This window comes from Capsicum annuum, unplaced genomic scaffold (genome assembly GCF_002878395.1).
Source record: "Capsicum annuum cultivar UCD-10X-F1 unplaced genomic scaffold, UCD10Xv1.1 ctg81848, whole genome shotgun sequence".
Taxonomy (NCBI): Eukaryota; Viridiplantae; Streptophyta; class Magnoliopsida; order Solanales; family Solanaceae; genus Capsicum; species Capsicum annuum.
Genome location: NW_025892597.1, coordinates 1 through 18,673, shown reverse-complemented (window position 1 = coordinate 18,673; position 18,673 = coordinate 1). Strand labels below are relative to the sequence as shown.

Sequence of the window (18,673 nt, the reverse complement as noted above, 5' to 3'; positions counted from 1 at the left end):
AGAGTTGAACATAGTAAAATAAGAAATTGAAAGATTTCGTTGAAATCTTTCAATTTCTTATTTTACTATGTTCAACTCTATGTATTCCTCTATCCGTAGAGTACATTGAATGTACAGAAATGGCTATAACAGAGTTTCTCTTATTCGTATTAACTGCTACTCTAGGGGATTCTAATAGACTAGAAGTCCTTCCGACCCCTTGTGACTGTGAATTGAATGAATAAATAAATGAAATCAAGAAATAATTCAACTAATAGTTTGAACCAAGAACAAGAAATGGGAGAACGAAAGTCGTCTGGGTTCACAAAGACTCTGTGGCTAAAAAGTCAAAAAGATATATCGAAGTAGTTCTGATGATTCAATAATCTTATTACTTCAATTCGAAGTTCTTACTTACTTTGACTGGATGAGTCCTAGCGAGGGAATAATTAAGTCATAATTCATTTGTTGATTGTATCATTAACCATTTCTTTTTTTTTGGTACGAGGAACGTCATCATGAATCCACTGATTTCAGCCGCTTTCCTTATTGCTGCTGGATTGGCCGTAGGGCTTGCTTCTATTGGACCTGGAGTTGGTCAAGGGACTGCCGCGGGTCAAGCTGTAGAGGGTATCGCGAGACAGCCTGAGGCAGAGGGAAAAAATACGAGGTACGCTATTACTTAGTCTAGCTTTTATGGAAGCTTTAACAATTTATGGACTGGTTGTAGCATTAGCACTTTTATTTGCAAATCCTTTTGTTTAATCTTAGCTTAGAAATATGAAAAAGAAATATATTTTTCATATTTTATTGCCTTCGACTTGTCGTTTTCTTTTTCAAATTCTATCAAGATTTCCCTCCTCCAATTCTTTATTCTTTGAGAAAAGAACCTACGGGAAGGGCCGATTTACGGATGAGAAATTAGCATACTGACTCGCTTTCACCCGTCCCGTTCATAGACCAAGGGAAAAAGTGTTAGTGTTCTAATAACCAATAAAAGGGCTAGTTCATTAGTTCATAATTTATAACTAACTCGAATATTTTTGATTTTTTTACTCAATTTCAGAAAAAATAAAAGAATAAATAAAAAGAGGGGAGAAGTGCTACAAAAAGAACTCTGTTCGATTTTTTAGTCTATCTATAAGAGGAGATCATATGAAAAACGTAATCGATTCTTTCGTTTCTTTGGGTCACTGGCCATCTGCCGGGAGTTTCGGGTTTAATACCGATATTTTAGCAACAAATCCAATAAATCTAAGTGTAGTGCTTGGTGTATTGATTTTTTTTGGAAAGAGAGTGTGTGCGAGTTGTTTATTTCAAGAATAGGCTGGACCAACCAGCTGTACCCTTTTCCATTATAAGTAGGAAAGAGAGGTGCATGATCTCGCAAATTACTTCTGTATGAATTAAGAAATTATATGTAAGAACCATAGCATTTCGCGATTCATTGATAAATCGATTTTGATTCTCTATTAACCAATAATGTGGAACTATTAACATGGTTAAAACAAACTGTTTGAAGTCTAGACGCAGCATGGTACTCTTTCTACCACTATTTTAATATAGAGGTGGTTTCAAAGTAAATATTTTATCGATATAGGATACTCATATTGAGAAAATAATTTTCACCGCTTATTGTAAATTGTAAAAACGGGGATTTTACCCCCTTTATCTAATGCTGAATCGACGACCTATTCTAAGTAAGAAGGGCTTTTTGGATTTGAAAAAAAAAAGAAACAACTTTGCTGAACATTACATATTTTTTATTTTGTCAGAAGAGTCCTCCGAATATTTTGGTCTTACATTAGTTCGATATCTTTTTGGAATATGAACAAAGAAGAGAATATAGGCTCAGTACATTCATAAAAAAAGATATGAGAATCAAAACGTCGGGTGTGAAGTTGATCAAAGAAGGTTGGGTGTGAATGTCCCTTCAAAGTCTCGCACGCTCTATGCTTTTCGCCAGCTTTCCCTCTAGTAAAAGATTAGCTCGTACCCTTTCTCTGTGTCTAGGGATTCCTGGGGCATGAGTTAAGCATATAGTTAATTGCTCTTTCTTTTGATTGAGCGTCGTTTTGGAGTCTCTCTCTGTAGGCATGTAAAACAATAGAGCCACTGCTCTTCGGGGTGATGAGGTGGACAATTCCCTTCTCCAGCTTCAAAGGAGCATCTTTGCATGAATCAATACTAACTCCTCAGTCAGCTGACCCTCTATTTCAGAGATTAGAGCAGAAGAACTCTGTAAGGGTGGAGAGGTGGCCCTTGGGACACTTGACTCGTTGGAGAGGGGTTTCGCCTCGAATCCAAATGATTTATCTTCTTCTCTTAAGATATTTCTAGTTAGGACTTGATCGAGGGATCAATTGACTCCGAAACATAAAGTAACAAGACCATAACCCCGTGCCCCCAGCCTTAAAGGATCCCAACTCAACATCCTCATCTCCAACTTATTCGCGGTTTTAAGGTGCTTTCTACTATTAGAAAAACTTATTTGGAGACCAAGGCGAGGGGTCATCTTCGGCAACCAACCGGGGTTATGGAGTCGGCCTCCCCCACCATCCCCCCTGCCCGCACCCTCCATAACGGAAGTACGTAGAAACCTTGATCTGTTTACTTCCTCCTTTAATAAGATCGGGATGAGGAGTGACCTTTTACTGGACCTCGAGGATCGGCTTAAACTACCTCAGAAGCAAAGAGAGGCAAAATAATCGAATTTATGGAGATCTTGGCCTTTGATGAAGATGAACTGATATACTGGAATTCTCTTCCAACTCCGTATCCTAACTCAGGGTAAACTATCTCTAGATGGCAAAGTGAAAAGTCGAATTGATCTGCACATCCCTCTATTCCAATAGAAAATGTTAGCCTTCATCCATGAGATCGGGGTATCACTACCAGTAGGGGCCCAAGCTTCACCCGCGTAAGACTCATAAGAGGATCTACGTCATTATTCATTCCCCATCCTGAGATGTCTAAGTAAACAGGCTTCCCTAAGCTTGAAGCAAGAATAAATGAAGTCCATCAGAAACAAGACCTGATTATTCAAATCAAAGGCTTAAAGACAGGGTCAATAGTAATAGCCTCATCTTAGAGAAGAGGTGAGTATGAATATAAGAGACCTACCTTGGAAGACAGCTTGATGAGAGCCGGGTGAGAATCTAGCTCAACAAAAAGTCTTTCTCGTCGGAACCATATACCCATGAATGATTTCAGACTTTATCACAACTATTTCGGAGGATGGTCAACAGACTTGGGAAGTCACCTTCTTCTTTCTCATGCTATTACCGAAAGCTCTTTTCTTAGGAAGTATTATTCCAGTTTTCTGTCTTATGACCTGCGCCCTTTCACCGGCGATGGTAAGTCTACTGGTGCCATCATGAAATCACCTTCTGAAATACCACCATATATCCATCTATCGAATTGGATAACGGTATTAGGATCTAGCAACCACCTTGGTGTAGTCGATAAATCCCAACCGACTCCCATATCATAACACTTCCAGATCAGACCAAACTTGATTAAATCAAAATCTTTGTTCGATCTTTTCCAGGTCGTGCTACACATAGGAACATCCATCATCTCACCGATGGATGCCTCCTCAAACAATGCAGCCGTATAGTAACAGTGACACCACTTAAGCCACAGTTTTACCCAATTGAGTATCACTGTATGCTCAAGAATATCACGTTCCTTATCAAACACCATCTCTTCTGGGAAGAGATCTATCTCTTTGGTTTTAATTCCCTCCAAAGATAATCCACTATCTTTCCCTTCAAATAGGGATTGAGGTTTCCAAACCTTCCAATCCACCATTCAAGAGGTAGAGGATGTGACCGGTTTGGCTTGCAACAGGTAGCCTTTAATCTTTCCCAACGTTTAGATTGAGTCGAGAAAAGACGCGAACGGACTCTAAATCCCGCTCCACCCAACCGCTGTAATGTAGAAACACTTACAGGGTATTTATTACGGATAGAACAGAGACCAATAGTCATCCTACAAGATAACAAAAGTCGAAGAGAGACTGGAGACAGGTCAATTTGCATTGACTTGACCCAGAATCTCTTGGCAAACTCGACGCAACCAGTTTCAGATATTATCGATTTGGCCTCCGAAATGGTCACACAGAGTTTATCCAGTAGTATCCTGTACTATTGTGCCACAAGTGCATCAGTGATTAGGATATCATCACCTAGCAAGGCATAGTCCTTAAAAGGGGTGGTTCTCTGCGGGTAAGCTCGTTTTGCTGCCAACCACACTACATAGTGGTGGGACAATGCAAAGAGTGACCAAGAGGAGTAGTAACCTAATGGCTGACCACAAAGAAAGGCAACCTCACTCATCCTTTTCACAATCAGTTTCCCGACTAGAAAGGTGTTGAGGCCCAAAGAGCTATTGACAATTGAAGATGCCAATGTTGGCCCAAACATACAAGACATAAGGGCAAACATGACACTCAATGGCCAACGATCTGTTGCCGACTTAAGATCAAAGGAATAACATTCATTCTTCTTTTCTTCTCTCAAAAGTGACAATGGAAACTCTCGGTTGAAAGTTCCATCCATCCGGAGATGAGAAAGAACCTCCATTGACCATTTGTGGACAGGAAAGAGCAACCTCTGCTTTATGTAATTACATATCGCAAAGATGCGCCTCTGATTATTCCAGTTTTCAGTTTTGTTTAATTTCACCAGGCGAAGAAAAAGGATTAGCAGTCTCTCAGTCTGGGGAAGTTTTCTTTTTCTTTAAATAGAGAAAGTGGTGGCTAGATTCGCGTTCCCTTTCCAGACTATCAAGGATTTCAAAGATCTTTCATACTGTGCCCAATCCCGATATTGTCTTGGGAATTATCAGTTATATAGTAGCGTACTGGACTCCATCTACATAAGTAGAAGCATTCGACGAATCACTTGACAGTTCTTATTTTCATTTTCCGACTCTCATCTTGTTAACTGACTTAACCGCAATACTTATCCAAAGATAGGACAAGTTGAAAGAGCTTCGGTAGTTACACTTTTTGTCTCGCGTAAGAAAGAGAGTTTAGAGTACCATACAAAGAACCTTAGATACGGGGATTCCTCCCATTGACTGAAGTTTAGAGTCAACCTTCCACATAAGGCAATCTTCTAATAGAGGGGAAGAGGCAGAGCACAACCAATTCTGTGGCACAAGATGCGCTGGTATTGCAAAGGCAGGAATGAGTTCACAAAGTTCGAATAAGCTACTCGACTGACTAAAGCTAAAAGGAGAAAGGCGTTTCATATCCAGATACCTCATTGTGGAAACCTAGAACAGAAGAAAGTCTTTTTAGGATGGCTCGGTCTACTTCTTTGATGAATGACATGGCTTGCTTGGCGGAAGTCTTTATATTGCCAAGTCTCGAATATTCCGTAATAGCCTCACATAATCACATAATAGGAATAAATAAGACTATCACACGAATGCCTTTGCTTTGCTTTGCCCTAAAGAATCTTTTTCTATAGCTGTCCCAAAATAAACCTTCTACGTGGTGCTCCTAACGCAGGTACAAGAAAAGTTTTACCAGAACCCCTTTCTGAGAGAATCTTTGGAAAGACTCCCATGTGTGATTGCTGACTAGAGAACTTATTAACATATCATAGGTCTTCCTTTAACACGCTTGGTTGAGAGTGAACTCCCCAAAAGAGGAACCGGTCTCGGATTTCAGTCTTTAACCATCCCATTAGCAATTCTAGTACCAACTAGCAAAATCGAGCTTGGGAGTAGACAGACCTATCGACCGATGACCCTATATTATATAATTCTATATTAATTATATAATAGAATGCTAGGTAAAGCTGCACCATTGGAAAAACTATCCATTCATCGCACAAAGGTGGGTGATCAATTCTCCTCTGACGAAGAATTTGAAAACATCCATTCTGGTCTATTATTTTTATTATTAGTTAAGGAATAGACCTTTCGACGCATGCATTCGCCTTAATAAGATTGCTCGTAGACATGCCCACCAATATACTTTTTCTGAGGTGCTCCTAACGTGCCATAGAAAGTGCGACAGAGGCTTTATAAGTATAAGACATCTTCATAGTTACTCTATCCAATATTACTTTATAGAAACTAAGACTAGGAAAAGAATGGCTAGCTAACCTAACTAGCTAATAGAGCGCCATAAGACGTCGAATGCAAGGGGGCCAATAAGATCGAAGAGGAGAGATGGTTGATAGATTAGATTTTACAATTCAATTGGGGATGAGGAGCTCTCGGTACTCGACCGTTAAGTAAGGTCTGTTACGGAAGACCCTTTGCCTACTTTGCCTATTATTAAGACTACTCCCCCTGAAATTTCGGGAAATATAAAGTTCGTAATCCCAGGACGTGTAGCATACTACTTCGAGAGGGATAGCGTTACCCACACCAAACCTTCGCGCTTGCACGATTGGTAATATCCCGCCTAGGGAAAGGATGATCAAACTCCCACTTTTCGAACCTTTACTCCAACCATGGGTGGGATCACTGCCTTTACCCAAACCTACCTATTACGAGATGAGGAAATAGATTCAAGAACTGGTCATGCCGTTGTTTAACAACTAGCTGAAAAGCAAGGACGCTAAGGATTCAAAAACCGAAAATGCTGTAGTAACCAATGGTGCTATCATACTAGCCCCTCCCCTCTTTCCTTTTTTAAGTCATTAGCCCTTAGGGCAGTCACCTTTCTCTTAGAGAAAAGATAGGTTCAAATCAACCCCCCTCCTAGAAAATAGAGATAATCATAGAAAATGTGAAATATTTGATAGGATCCGTTTCGGGAACGTGGAATGGTTGAGAAATTCAAATGTGAAAACTCCAGTACCTCTCGCTTCCCGGAAAAGAAATCCATAAAGTCCTCGGTAGGATTGGCAGCATCCCCCCTCAAGGCACGATTCCGAGACAGAATCTCTTGAAAGAGAAAAAAAACATTCATGTTTTCTCTCCCTGATTTGCAGATCTCTATTCTCGAAACACAGTAACCTGTAATACTCTTTCTGAGAGCCACAATTGTGGAGTGTGGTCTTTACTTCTGACCAATACTCCCCCTTTGCTTTAGAAAGCAGAAAAAGGCTATTTTGCCTGTATAGCTTTCTTATTCGATTGAGCATAGAGGCCTCCATACTTTTATTTCTTCTTATGAAAAAAGGTTCCCCCCTTTATTGCCCAACTATTTCAGGTAGAGGAAAGTTGGGACCCTGCGATGGGGCTTCAGGTAGGGCATCAGGAACCTGCGGGTTCGCCCCCTGTCTCCCGCTCACAGTTTCTTAGAAACTTGTCACAAAAGTCACGACAACTTCTAATAACTCATTCATTTTTGTATTTTCGAATTGATTCCGCCCCTAAAGGGAACTCCTACTCCTCCTCTTCATGTTCTATTGATCAGAAACATCCAGCAGCGCCACGCCGGTCGGTAGAAAGAGTGTTGCTACTAAGCTAAGCTACTATTGGGGAACTCGGTATAAGTGATTTTCCGCTTCCGCCTTTCTAGGCTTCACAATAGCTCCCCCTTTTCTTTTCCAATTCCTTTTTTTCGTTCTACTTAGGTGGAGCAATCCAAACTCTCGATAAAATATAAAAGAGGACCACAGGCCTATGTAAATACCTCAACGAACTCATGTGGACACTCCTCAGCCCGAGGACAATCTCTCAAATACACATGTTGATGTTGTTGACCCATTTTTCTTTTCTTTTTTGATTCCTCCCAATGAAATTTTCCATGTTGCACTAAGTTACTTACGGATGTATGCATGCGGTCCGGGAACACTTTGGGGTGAACACCCATCCAAACAAGTAGTGTCAATAGTTCAGCATTTAGGCCATAACATTTAGCAACCAAAAAATATTGTTCCCAACAAGTGCTCTCCGAACCAAGCTAGATAGTCTCCTATCACTAGGTTCACCAACCAGCCTGGACTTTTTTTTTATTATTCCTACCGAATATCAAAACAAACCATAAGGATTGTTTCCATCCATGAGTTTCCCTATGACATAAGCGCTCTTGGGTGGGGTGGACCATTCCATCAAATCTTTGAGAAGGGGCCCAATCTCCTATTTGATGGTCGGCGTGGCGATAGGCTTCGTTTCTATGACTGCCTTCCCAGCCGTTGAAAGACTGAGCGAGAACGGTAAGGGGCGCACAAATAAAGAATTTCGTTGTGCTGGGATGCAATTCGCCAAGATGGGGAAAAGAAAGCCGTTCGACCCTACCAGATCAGGAATGTGAAGGCCTCTCCTTCGAAAGAAGATCGGGGAAAGAAATAGCTATGCTATTAACCAGACCCTTTTTTCTCATTTTGTTTGAAGCGGGCCAAATAGAGAATGAAATGCATAAAAAAAATAGGGGAAGGAAGTCAGAGACTCCCTTTTTTTTGGTTTAAGGGTTGCTCGCCCTACCGAAGTACCAAAGGCTTTTGAGGCTTACACCTCCCTATTACAGGACCTAAAAAAAGGCTTTCAGTAGCACCCTTAGAATCTAAGCCTTTTGAAGCGCCAGTAGTTGTAGCTGTGGCCACACCAACCCTTTCATTCTTATCACTCTGGATTTCGATCTATATGACCTCCGGGCGGTACAAAGTAAACCTCTTCCGTAGAAGCAGTTAGTAACCTAACCTTTTAAGAATTTGTTCAAGGGAGGACCCTCTGATCTATCAATGGAAAGATCTCCATGTGTGGCATGATAAGGAATCCTAGAAAAGATCGATTGAGACTCCCTCCACGGTCTCATGAAGATCTCTACGTACTTGTCCAGGACAAGTGAGATCTTCGGTCTGTGTGCCTAGGAGCATCTCAAACAAAGAAGAGTCTGGTCCAGTCTGAATTTAATCACGGCCCGCCCGTCTGCTGCTAGGTTCAAAAATGGCGCCGGGCGAGGGCGCTGCTATGCCCCTTAATGAATCGAATGGTCCTTCGATCTTTATTTGATTCCGACGGCTGGAATAGATCTCATGAGACCGGCCAACTATTACTACGAAAAAAGCCCTGCCCTCTCCTTACAGTGGCTTTCAGCTCCTTTCCTTCGCTACTAGGAAAGTAAACAACTTCTATTAGCGTCGGACCTTGAGTCAAATTGATCGTGTCATGTGCAACGTCCATCAATGATGGTTCATTAATGTCCATTGATTTAGACTCCTTCCCCCTTCTCAACTATGAAAAAGATTGAGAGAGGCCCAAAAGCCCCCAAAGAATGGAAACGGAATTCGATTCACTCCGCATTCTCTCAATAATAAATAAAGCTCACCCTGGGCCGGGTCTTTCACTGTTGTTCTGTTCCCACCACGAGAAAGACACATGGAAGAGGTATTCCCAGCGCGTGGAGGATCCGTTGAGAGTTTGTCTCGGTAGGGAACTGTATGATCTTTTCCCCTATTGTATTGAATCAATAAAAAAAAGAGGTCAGTGCTACGGCCCCCTATTGTTTGATCCAATATTGACCGGGGACAAGCCCCCACTTCCATAGATCCTTGGTTTGACCTCCCGTAGTGGTCCTTGCTTTTAAGAACGTGGAGCGGGGCCAATTTCTCGTACTTGCTCAGTGTGCCCCCTTTCTTCGAGTGCCCCGCCCGGTTCACTAGGCTGTTGGCTTACCAAGCACTTGCCCGCTTCTCCTGCCGCCCGTTTGGCGGGCGGAGCGCTCGTTATCCTGACTTTTCTCTCTGCTGGGGCCCTCCCATTGCTATAGCCATAAGCTATGGCAGCTCCAGCTCGCAACCACAGGGGCCCGCCCCGCGAGGCTAGAGTGGGCTCAGCGGTCAGCCTCTATTCGAATTATGTTAGGGGGTCTTTCGCTTTTTCCAGATCTAGAGAGATACTACAAGTCCTCTATCCCAGATTCCATCGCCTCGGCCATCTGGTTCACCGATACTACCAAAAAGTCTCATGCTTACGTTACTGTTATTGATGGTTTGATTATCTTGGACCACGAGGACCCCAGTCGTGCTTCTGGTTTCCATTCCAATCATCATATTGATGATAAATCTCCTCGTGCTCTGCCATAAGAACTTGGAGTCCATATCATGGTGAAGATAAGGTAAGGCTGTGATTCTTGCTCAAAAAATAGACCGAAAGCCTTCGAGTTATTGGCTCGTCCAACCCGGCAGCATTCATGAGTCGTTAGTTCAACTGTCCCTCGGAGACAGGGTCGAGAAGTACCATGCATGGTTGCCCCCCCGTCCTTTTTTTTCTATCATTCTCACCCAGCAAGCCACCCCAACCCTACAGCCAAAAAAGGTAAGCGCCTAGCGTGAGCCTTATTTATTAGTTTAGTAAAGTCAAGCTTTGGCTCCCTAAAGACTAAAGAAATGGATAAAAAAGGGGGGGGACTTATGCAACGGGCTATGCCACCCAAACCAACTGAGGGAATTTGCATCCGTCCCATCGCAAGCACCTACAATGCCATGATCACATTGGTTTACCCTAGTTTCTTCGGTAGTTTAACGTACGGTCGCCCCTCTAACAAAAAGAGGTATAAATATGGAAACTTCTCTGCCGTTTGGATCGGAGAATTTATGGAGAAAATTGGGTTTTAAATTCCCAGAAACCGCACGATTATATAGCCAAAGAGAATAGGCCGCGCCTAAAATCATCCCAAGCGCTGCTAATGTGGCTACTAAGCTATTTCTTTGGAAAGCTCCTACTAAGATGAGAAATTCCCTAATAAAGCTTCTAGTACCAGGTGAACTCATATTGGCCAAAGTGGAAGAGAAGAAAATGGTAGAGAGATTCGGCATGGTGCTCACTGAACCTCTATAATATCTAACAAGTCGAGTCTTAAGTCGGTCATATAGAACACCAACACATAGAAAAAGGGCTGAAAAAACCAGTCCATGACTTGACATCGGTAGAATGCTACCTCCAATTCCCTGTATATTCGATAGAGCCAAAGATTTCCCCCCACTGATCGGAGTACGCCGATTACCCCCCGAACCATACAAGATAGTTACCACCTATCATACGGCTTTCTAACTTCACTTCTTTTTTTGGTCGTTCTGCTCTGTCGATCGATGGTAGTATAAGAGATCTGTAAGCCCCCACAATTTTTTACATAATGGTTCCTGCTTCCTACCCATAGTTAGCAGTTCCTGCTTCCTATGCAATTTTTTTGGTCCTTTTTACATAACACTCTCGGCCGCCCAAGAGGACTGGCTATCTTTCTCTTTACTTATGCAATTTCTTTCTTTGTTGTTGAAGGAGTCTCTTCTTTTTTGGCTGCTCCCGCGACAAGTTCTTTTCGGTATTGTAATAATATTGCTTGCCACTCTTCGGTCTGGTAAACCAACTCCAACCAAGCCCAACACTTAAGACAGCACTACTTCAACATTCAATCGCACAGCATTAAAGGTAGCGAGGCTGATGGATTATAACAGCATCAGACCATTGAAAACTTACTTAACCGATCAGGAACTAGATAAACTGCAGGTCGATATAATAGTAGTTCCTTCCAAAGGTAAAGTGAAGTCCCAACATTCCTCATAACACCGAATATCTCGTACGAGAGATTCCAACAAAGAACGGCTGCTTCGTAACTGCTTCTTCTGCAACGGAACATGTTACTGCTTAAAGCAACAAAGAACGGCTAAAGCTTATCGCAAGATCGGAAAGAACACCAGCCCGCACAGACAACAATGACACGACTCCAAATACAGGTAAAAAGGGGATAGCAATTAACTACTAACCCATCTGCTATACTATATAAAACCTAAGCTGATAGGAAAGGGTTGTGGCCACCAGGCGAGAAGGACACCAAAATGTGTATATAGTCTATACCAGTGTCGGTAATAGTGAGGTTTCTTTTTCCTTAGCCAAAGATGAATAAGGCCAGTAGCCAGCCTTTTTAAAAACCAGAAGGGAAGAAAGAGCCAATTGAAAACGCTTTACAGAAGAGATGAAAGAATTGTTACAAACAAAGCAAAGGGCTTGAAGGACGTCCTCTCATACTTTCTCAACCGATGAAGCGATCTAGGTTTGAGGGGAATCAAAAAGGGATCGAACGCTCTATTAGTGGTCGACTGCCACCTTTCCACTTTGGATTCTCTGTTCCCCCGAAAGAAATATCGATCGTCCTTACCATTTCAGTCCCCACCCTCAAGTAAGAAGGATATTCTATTGCTATTGACTCTAGTAATATTATACATTCGTATCTCTCAATCAAGCAAGCGAAGAGGGCTAGGTTGTAATATAAAATCGTAACCATTGATTCCCCCACAATTCCTTACCTTAAGCGGCGGGGTAAGCCAATAAAGGGGGAAGGTCTAAAATGCTATAGCAACCCATCGAAAGAGCTAGACAAATAGGAGAAAACCATACTATTGTGAGAAGGAAAGCTTCACGCTTGGGCAGTGCTCTCGGGGTATTAGTTTACCTTGCTTTAAGAGGTCTCGTAAAGAGCTTTCCATCGATCTTTCCTAGGCTATCGAATTCTTTACCAATAGATGGGCTTGATCAACTCGATTCACTCATTCCTGTCTTTACTTTAAAAGAAAAGAGCCTTAAAGAAAGCAGGAGGGATAGGAGTTTACGATAAGAAAACAAGAAGGATAGAGTAATAATCAGCTAAGCGAAGAATCGTTGTTGAAAGCTTCCACCATTTGTCTATCGGGAATTTTGCCAATATTTCCTCGTGGATCAACTGTCTCTAAGCCTTCCTTGAATGCTCGAAGGATTTCCCCCGTCCAATGCTTCCGCTGGTTTTCAGATAGAAACTCTAATTTTCCTTTCTACTCGTTGGGAGAACTCTCAATGGATTGGTTTCCGGGATTCGAGGTGGAAGTAGATGGGGACTGGGGAGAATAAAAAACCTCCTTATCAGAATTGGTCTCGTTTGATGCATGGTCGATGAGGGAGGCTTCAGAAAGAGAAGAAGCGGACGGAGACTCTGAGGGAGATGCGCCTTTTTCACTCCGAGGGTTAGGGGATAGGGTTGGTCAAGAATTTTATTACCTAAGTACGCCACTATATCCACTAAAAGGGTCATATCTTGTTGAAGAGGAAGTGAAAGAAGCGAGACCTTGCAGAGTAGGTACGGAAGGGGAGGCCTCTTCAGAGGTAGTTAAAACCCTTTATTTCAAGGAGACAATATAGAATCTTTCTTTTAGGATAGGACCACATACCCTAATTGAGACCTGGAGGGAAGCTGGATCTACTCTAAAGTAGAGTAGCTTTACTTGCCTTTTTCTTAGAGTGGATTGAGGAAGAGAACTCAGATGAGAACGTAGTCTTGCTGTATCTCTTGAAGGAGAAGGGGCTAACCTATTTAACAAATAAGTTGGATCCTCTGGAGTTAGATCGGCTGGAGTAGCTACTTACCTTACTGGTGTCCGAAGAAGTCTGTTGGTACAGATGTCATATGAGATGTGAAAGCAATTCCGACTTAAAGACTACTAGTTAAAGTAGAGCCGACTCTAACATTCGACCAGAGAGGTCAGTGCTGGGAAAGAAAAGAATGGAATGTCTGTTCTGTAACAAAGAAAAAGGTTGCTTGATTATTCTTTTCAGGAGCAAGCCATAAGGACATCATTAGGAGTTGTAGGTAACTACAACCCCAAGGGTTTGGGGTATTCCTCCCCTTACCCGTAGGATTTTTTGAGCACAGAATTAGTCTTGATTAATAGTTATTAAGTGGTTAGATCTTCCTATTGATGTTGAATGGAGCACTATTGGGGGTGATGGAGAAATCCTAATATCCCAATAGAATCTCTGATCAGAGTGGAAAGGGGATTCATTCCTTTCTCGCTCTGATTCCTGGTTGGAACCCAGGCACCCCCCCCAGCCCGTTCCCTAAAGGATTATTTCTAACCTAAGAAATGACTTAGCTGCATTGCTAATTCCTTATACCAAAGCTCTTGTCCTCAGAATCATTCCTTAGTCAAGTACCCCTTCCATTCCATGTCCGATTCTCCTTTTTTTCGTCGGCTTCTATTGAGTAGGATCTTGCAAGCTACTAGGCCAGTTGACAAATCAGCTGTTATGCACAGAGTTGTTATCAAATCAGATCTTGCCTCTTTCCTGGTAGATGCAGGAGTTCTGTCATTCGACAGTTGGGATTGGTTAGAGTCAAGGAAGTAAGGCTAACTAAAAGAATAGTGGCTTGGGGGCATTCCCCCAGCATACAAAAGTCCTGAACCCGGAAAGATCCGCTCTACGAATTCACATGTTAATGTGCTAATAGCAGCGATATCCCTCCTACTAAGATTATGGGCATACTACTATTATATTAGTATTCTATTTAATCCTCAGGGCTTCTATCATATAGAATATCATATAGAAGTTGTTGATGGTGAATAAGCGCTGTTGGCAATAACCGCTCTTTATTTTAAATAAATAAGCTTCCATTTGAAAAGTCTCAGTCCAACGCTACTAGCCACACTCAGCTCAAGCCAAAGGCAATAAGACAAGCGCAAGGGTGTTAAGCGTGCCAGCGAGTTAGCTGCTGTCAGAAAAAGCGCAATAGCCATCGATTCAATCCCGAGGCGGCTCCAATCCAAAGTATGAAACTGAGCGAAGTAAAGCGAAAGAAGGAACTGGTGCCATCAGGTAGCATTCCCCTGTTCATTTTTCCAACTAACTATGTGATTAAATTAATGTGGTACGTAGGAACATTCATTGTTGTTTCCCACTGATTTTAGAGTGCTGTTTTCAACCCCATGAGGAGTCAGTCAATGCACGATGAGGAACTACCAACCGGTAACCAATTGACGTTGGATTCCGGTGAAGCGAAAAGCGCCTTTACCTTAAGTTGGAAATAAATATAGGTCAGATTTCCACTTCTATAAGCAAACTCAAACCACAAACGTTATCTGTCCTACCGGTGAGTTACAGTTAAATGCCCTATTCGCTATACCGTTAGTGACGCTTATCACGCTTTCAATCAGTTAAACGCATTTTCTTACCCGTTGAACTTATTACTTTCTGCTTTTTAGTCAGAAATTCAGATTGTGACCTACCAATTATCGGCTCGGAGCAATCAAGCTCAGAGAGCACTACTGGGCGGTGGCTTATCGTCGTCCATTATCTAACCGAAAAGACGTGAAGTAATGACGTGTTCTTCTTATATATAATTTTAGTCACTTTTAACAGTATAAGGTTTTGGAACCCCATTCTAATTTTATTAATACCCTGTTACCTTGAAAGATAGATTGGTTCGACTCCCTTCAACCCGAGCAAGCGATTAGTCCCTCTACGGTACCGCCTCTTTCAACGCGGAATAGCTGAACAATTGGAATAGAAGTCCTATTTTCACCTTTCTAGAATTCGCTTTCCGTGGTGACTCATCAGATTATAGAGTGAAACCTTTAGTGAAGGGATTTAAATAGGCTTTTTAGAACTGTACCCCTAAACCAGCGAATATAGGTCAGTGCTTTCCTTTCTTTTCCCTTCCCCATTGTCCTTATTGTATTGTCATATTTCTAGTGGGATGAAAACAGTGCTTTCGTAATTCGTACATCACTAGTCCCAATACCGCGTCTTATTCGCTTTTCCCTGGAACTATCAATATACCGAATAGCCGATTGGGAACTATACTTTTCGTAACTATACTAATAAGGGGTGGGGAACGGAAGCGCAGAAGTGAAGTAACGAAAGCGGTTTCCTAGGCTTTCGAAATATTTTTTAATTCTAACCTTTTTAGAACGGATAGGCGCTTGGTACCTGTAAATACACTTTTGAGCATGATTTCGTGCCCGGTAAAGGGGACTGCTTTTTCATTTTGATAGGTAGGGTAGGAATATACCTAGGAAGGAAGCGGAAGTGAAGTACAAAGTTCCGACGTCAATTGGTTACCGGAGCCCTCTTTTCATCTAACAAAAAATATCATATAAAGAAGAAAGTCACTTTTACGCCCAACAACTCCCATGCTTTTCGTTGGTCAACAACCAACTAACCCAGTCCTTTTTTTCACACAAGCTCGCATTTTTCGAGCAAGAAGCGGAATTACTTGAATTTCACATGGATCGTTTTCTTTCTGAAGTGACTACACTGACAGTCGAACTCCTTCTGTCGGGAGCTATTTTTGGGGCTTTTAAAGCAGGCCGACTTTTCGAACGAAGTACTATTGCGGAGAGTATACATAACTTGGCTCTCGAAAAGCTGAAACAAAAGACCGAATCGAGACTAGAGATGCTTTGGAAAGAGTATAGAGATACGAATGGAACTCCGCAATTATCAGAAGGACTCCATTTCAAAGATGTGGTTGAGCATTCCTTTATTATGGATGAAGAGCTCAAAGAATAATTTCTCGGGCTAAACAAAATCTATTTGGATCTCATTAGTAATGGCACTGACAGTAGCTACTTTGTTTACATTCTGGATACGTATGGCCATATTGTAGGTATGTAGTTAGGACTTTATGATGTAGGCACTCGTAGCCGCTTATCAAAGGAGGGAGCTTCACTATGGCAGGTTCTACTATGGAAAGACCAAACAAAATCAAGTAGGTCAGAGGGTGGAATAAAGCGGGGTAAGGGGGAGGGCGGCTCCTCTTACCGATCTTGTTGTAGTAGAAGAAGTGAGAGGGTCTTTAGACACTCGATTAAAAGGAACGAAGTAACTCGACCAACGGGGGATTGGCTAGGATGGGGAGCTTGGGCCCTCGAGAATCCGCGTACCACCATGGGGGAGCATTCCTTGGAGAAACTCCATACCCTTCTTTCGGATCTCGAGTCAAGGGGAGTCAATTTCGAGTCCTTCTCTTAATTAAAAGGGAAGGTACCCCTGCGAAGGGGTTGGGACGAACACTCTACCACATAGTGGAGTGGATAGCTAGGACCAAAAAAATAGAGAACGTGTACAACAACAATCCTATATTTGATGTCGATTCATCCACACTTCCATTCCTTGTAGAGGAAGGCTAACTTCTTGCTGGCTGGGAGCTGTATGAGCGGTAACGTCCACGTATGGCTCTGTGAGAAGGGCGGTGGATAGAAATGGCCTTGTTGTACCTCACTCTCGTCTTCAATGGGGTCTGCTCTTTCTTTATTGGAAGAGTATGCCAATATGATCCTAATGAGGTGCGGGGCTTTGCATCTGACATTCGTTGGGCTTCTCTTTTCGGGAGCCTGCGCCCCGGCCTTTTTGTGCAATAAACCCCTCCGACCGAAGACTAGTGGTAGGTGGTCCTGCGGAGCTTTCAGAAAAGGGTAGCCTTGTGTGTAAGCACAGCAATGAACCGCGGCGAACCCTTAGATGACCTATCTAAGATTAGGGGGGATCCTCAGTAGTGGTGACCCTTTCACTCTTCTACGGACTGATACATGTACTCAATGCTCATACGGGAAGTTGACTCCTGAGTCTGGAACCTGGGAGGTTGCTCCGAGAAATCCTTTCTTTCTCGTCCACTCAGGGGGGTGCAGACACACCTGCGCGGATTACAGGTGACAGTTACAAGAATGGCGGGGAAGTTAACAGTACCCGATGACATTTAGGGATGGATGTAGACCCATCGGGCAGGGATAATCATTCTGGTCCTGGTAGAAGTGGCGACCATTCTCAAGAACGAAAAAGACTGAGCTGAGGGAAGCCCTATGAGTCACTGAAACGACGGCAGGAGTGCCCTTTTTCAATCAATAGAGGGAGCAAAAAATGGGCTTTGCTCCCCTTTAAAATATAAAGAAAGAAATAAGGGTCGAAGTTTAGACCGCTCACAGTAGTTCTACCTATAGAAAGGATCATAAAAGAGGCGATCAGAATGGTACTGGAATCCATTTACGATCTCGAGTTTCCAGACGCATCGCATTTTCGCTCGGGTCGAGGCTTCCACTCCGTCCTAAGATGGATCAAAGAAGAGTGGGGAACCTCTCGCAGGTTTTTGGAATTCGACATCAGGAAGTGTTTTCACACCATCGATCGACATCGACTCATCCCAATCTTTAAGGAAGAAATCGATGATCACAAGTTCTTTTACCCCATTCAAAAAGTCTTTTTTGCCGGACGACTCATAGGAGGTGAGAAGGGCCCTTACTCCATCCCACACAGTGTATTACTATCAGCCCTACCAGGCAACATCTACCGACACAAGCTCGATTAGGAGATAGGGAGGATCCGACAGAAGTACAAAATTCTGATTGTTCAGAGAATAAGATCGGTTCTATTAAGAACAAGTCATATTGATGACCAAGACAAGTCTTCCAAAGAAGCAAGCTTCAACGCTTCCCAAGAAAATAGAGCCATCATTATGGGGAGGTTAAAGAGCATCCAACACAAGCGGCCTTTCATTCCCTTGTTTCATCGTGGCACGCCCCCCTACAAGCACCTCTCGGCTCAGGGGGGACCAGAAAATGCCTTTCGTTTTCCACCCTTTGTCGGCCCTTACCGCCTTCCTTAATAAGCCCTCAAGCCTCCTTTGCGCCGCCTTCTTCATAGAAGCCGCCGGGTTTTCGCCGAAGTCTGAATTCTATGGTAGAGAATGCTGTAATAATAATTGGGCCATGAGAGACTCTTTTAAGTATTGCAAAAGAAAGGGCCCGCTGATAGAGCTGGGCGGGGAGGCAATACTTATTATCAGGTCAGAGAGAGGCCTGGCCCGTAGCTATCCCCCTTAAAAACCTATTACTTAATAAGGATTTGTTACGCGCGAAATACCGACGACTTACTATTGGGAATAGTGGGTTCCATCGAGCTTCACATAGAAATACAAAACCGTATCGCCCACTTCATACAATCTGGCTTGAACCTTTGGGTAGACTCTGCAGGATCAACAACC

General features: G+C 42.7%; 1 pseudogene; it reads left to right on the top strand.

Annotated features, from left to right (window-relative positions):
• The first annotated feature begins 270 nt into the window (after positions 1–270).
• LOC124895403 lies at positions 271–1,000 on the top strand (annotated as a pseudogene).
• The last annotated feature ends 17,673 nt before the right edge of the window (positions 1,001–18,673 follow it).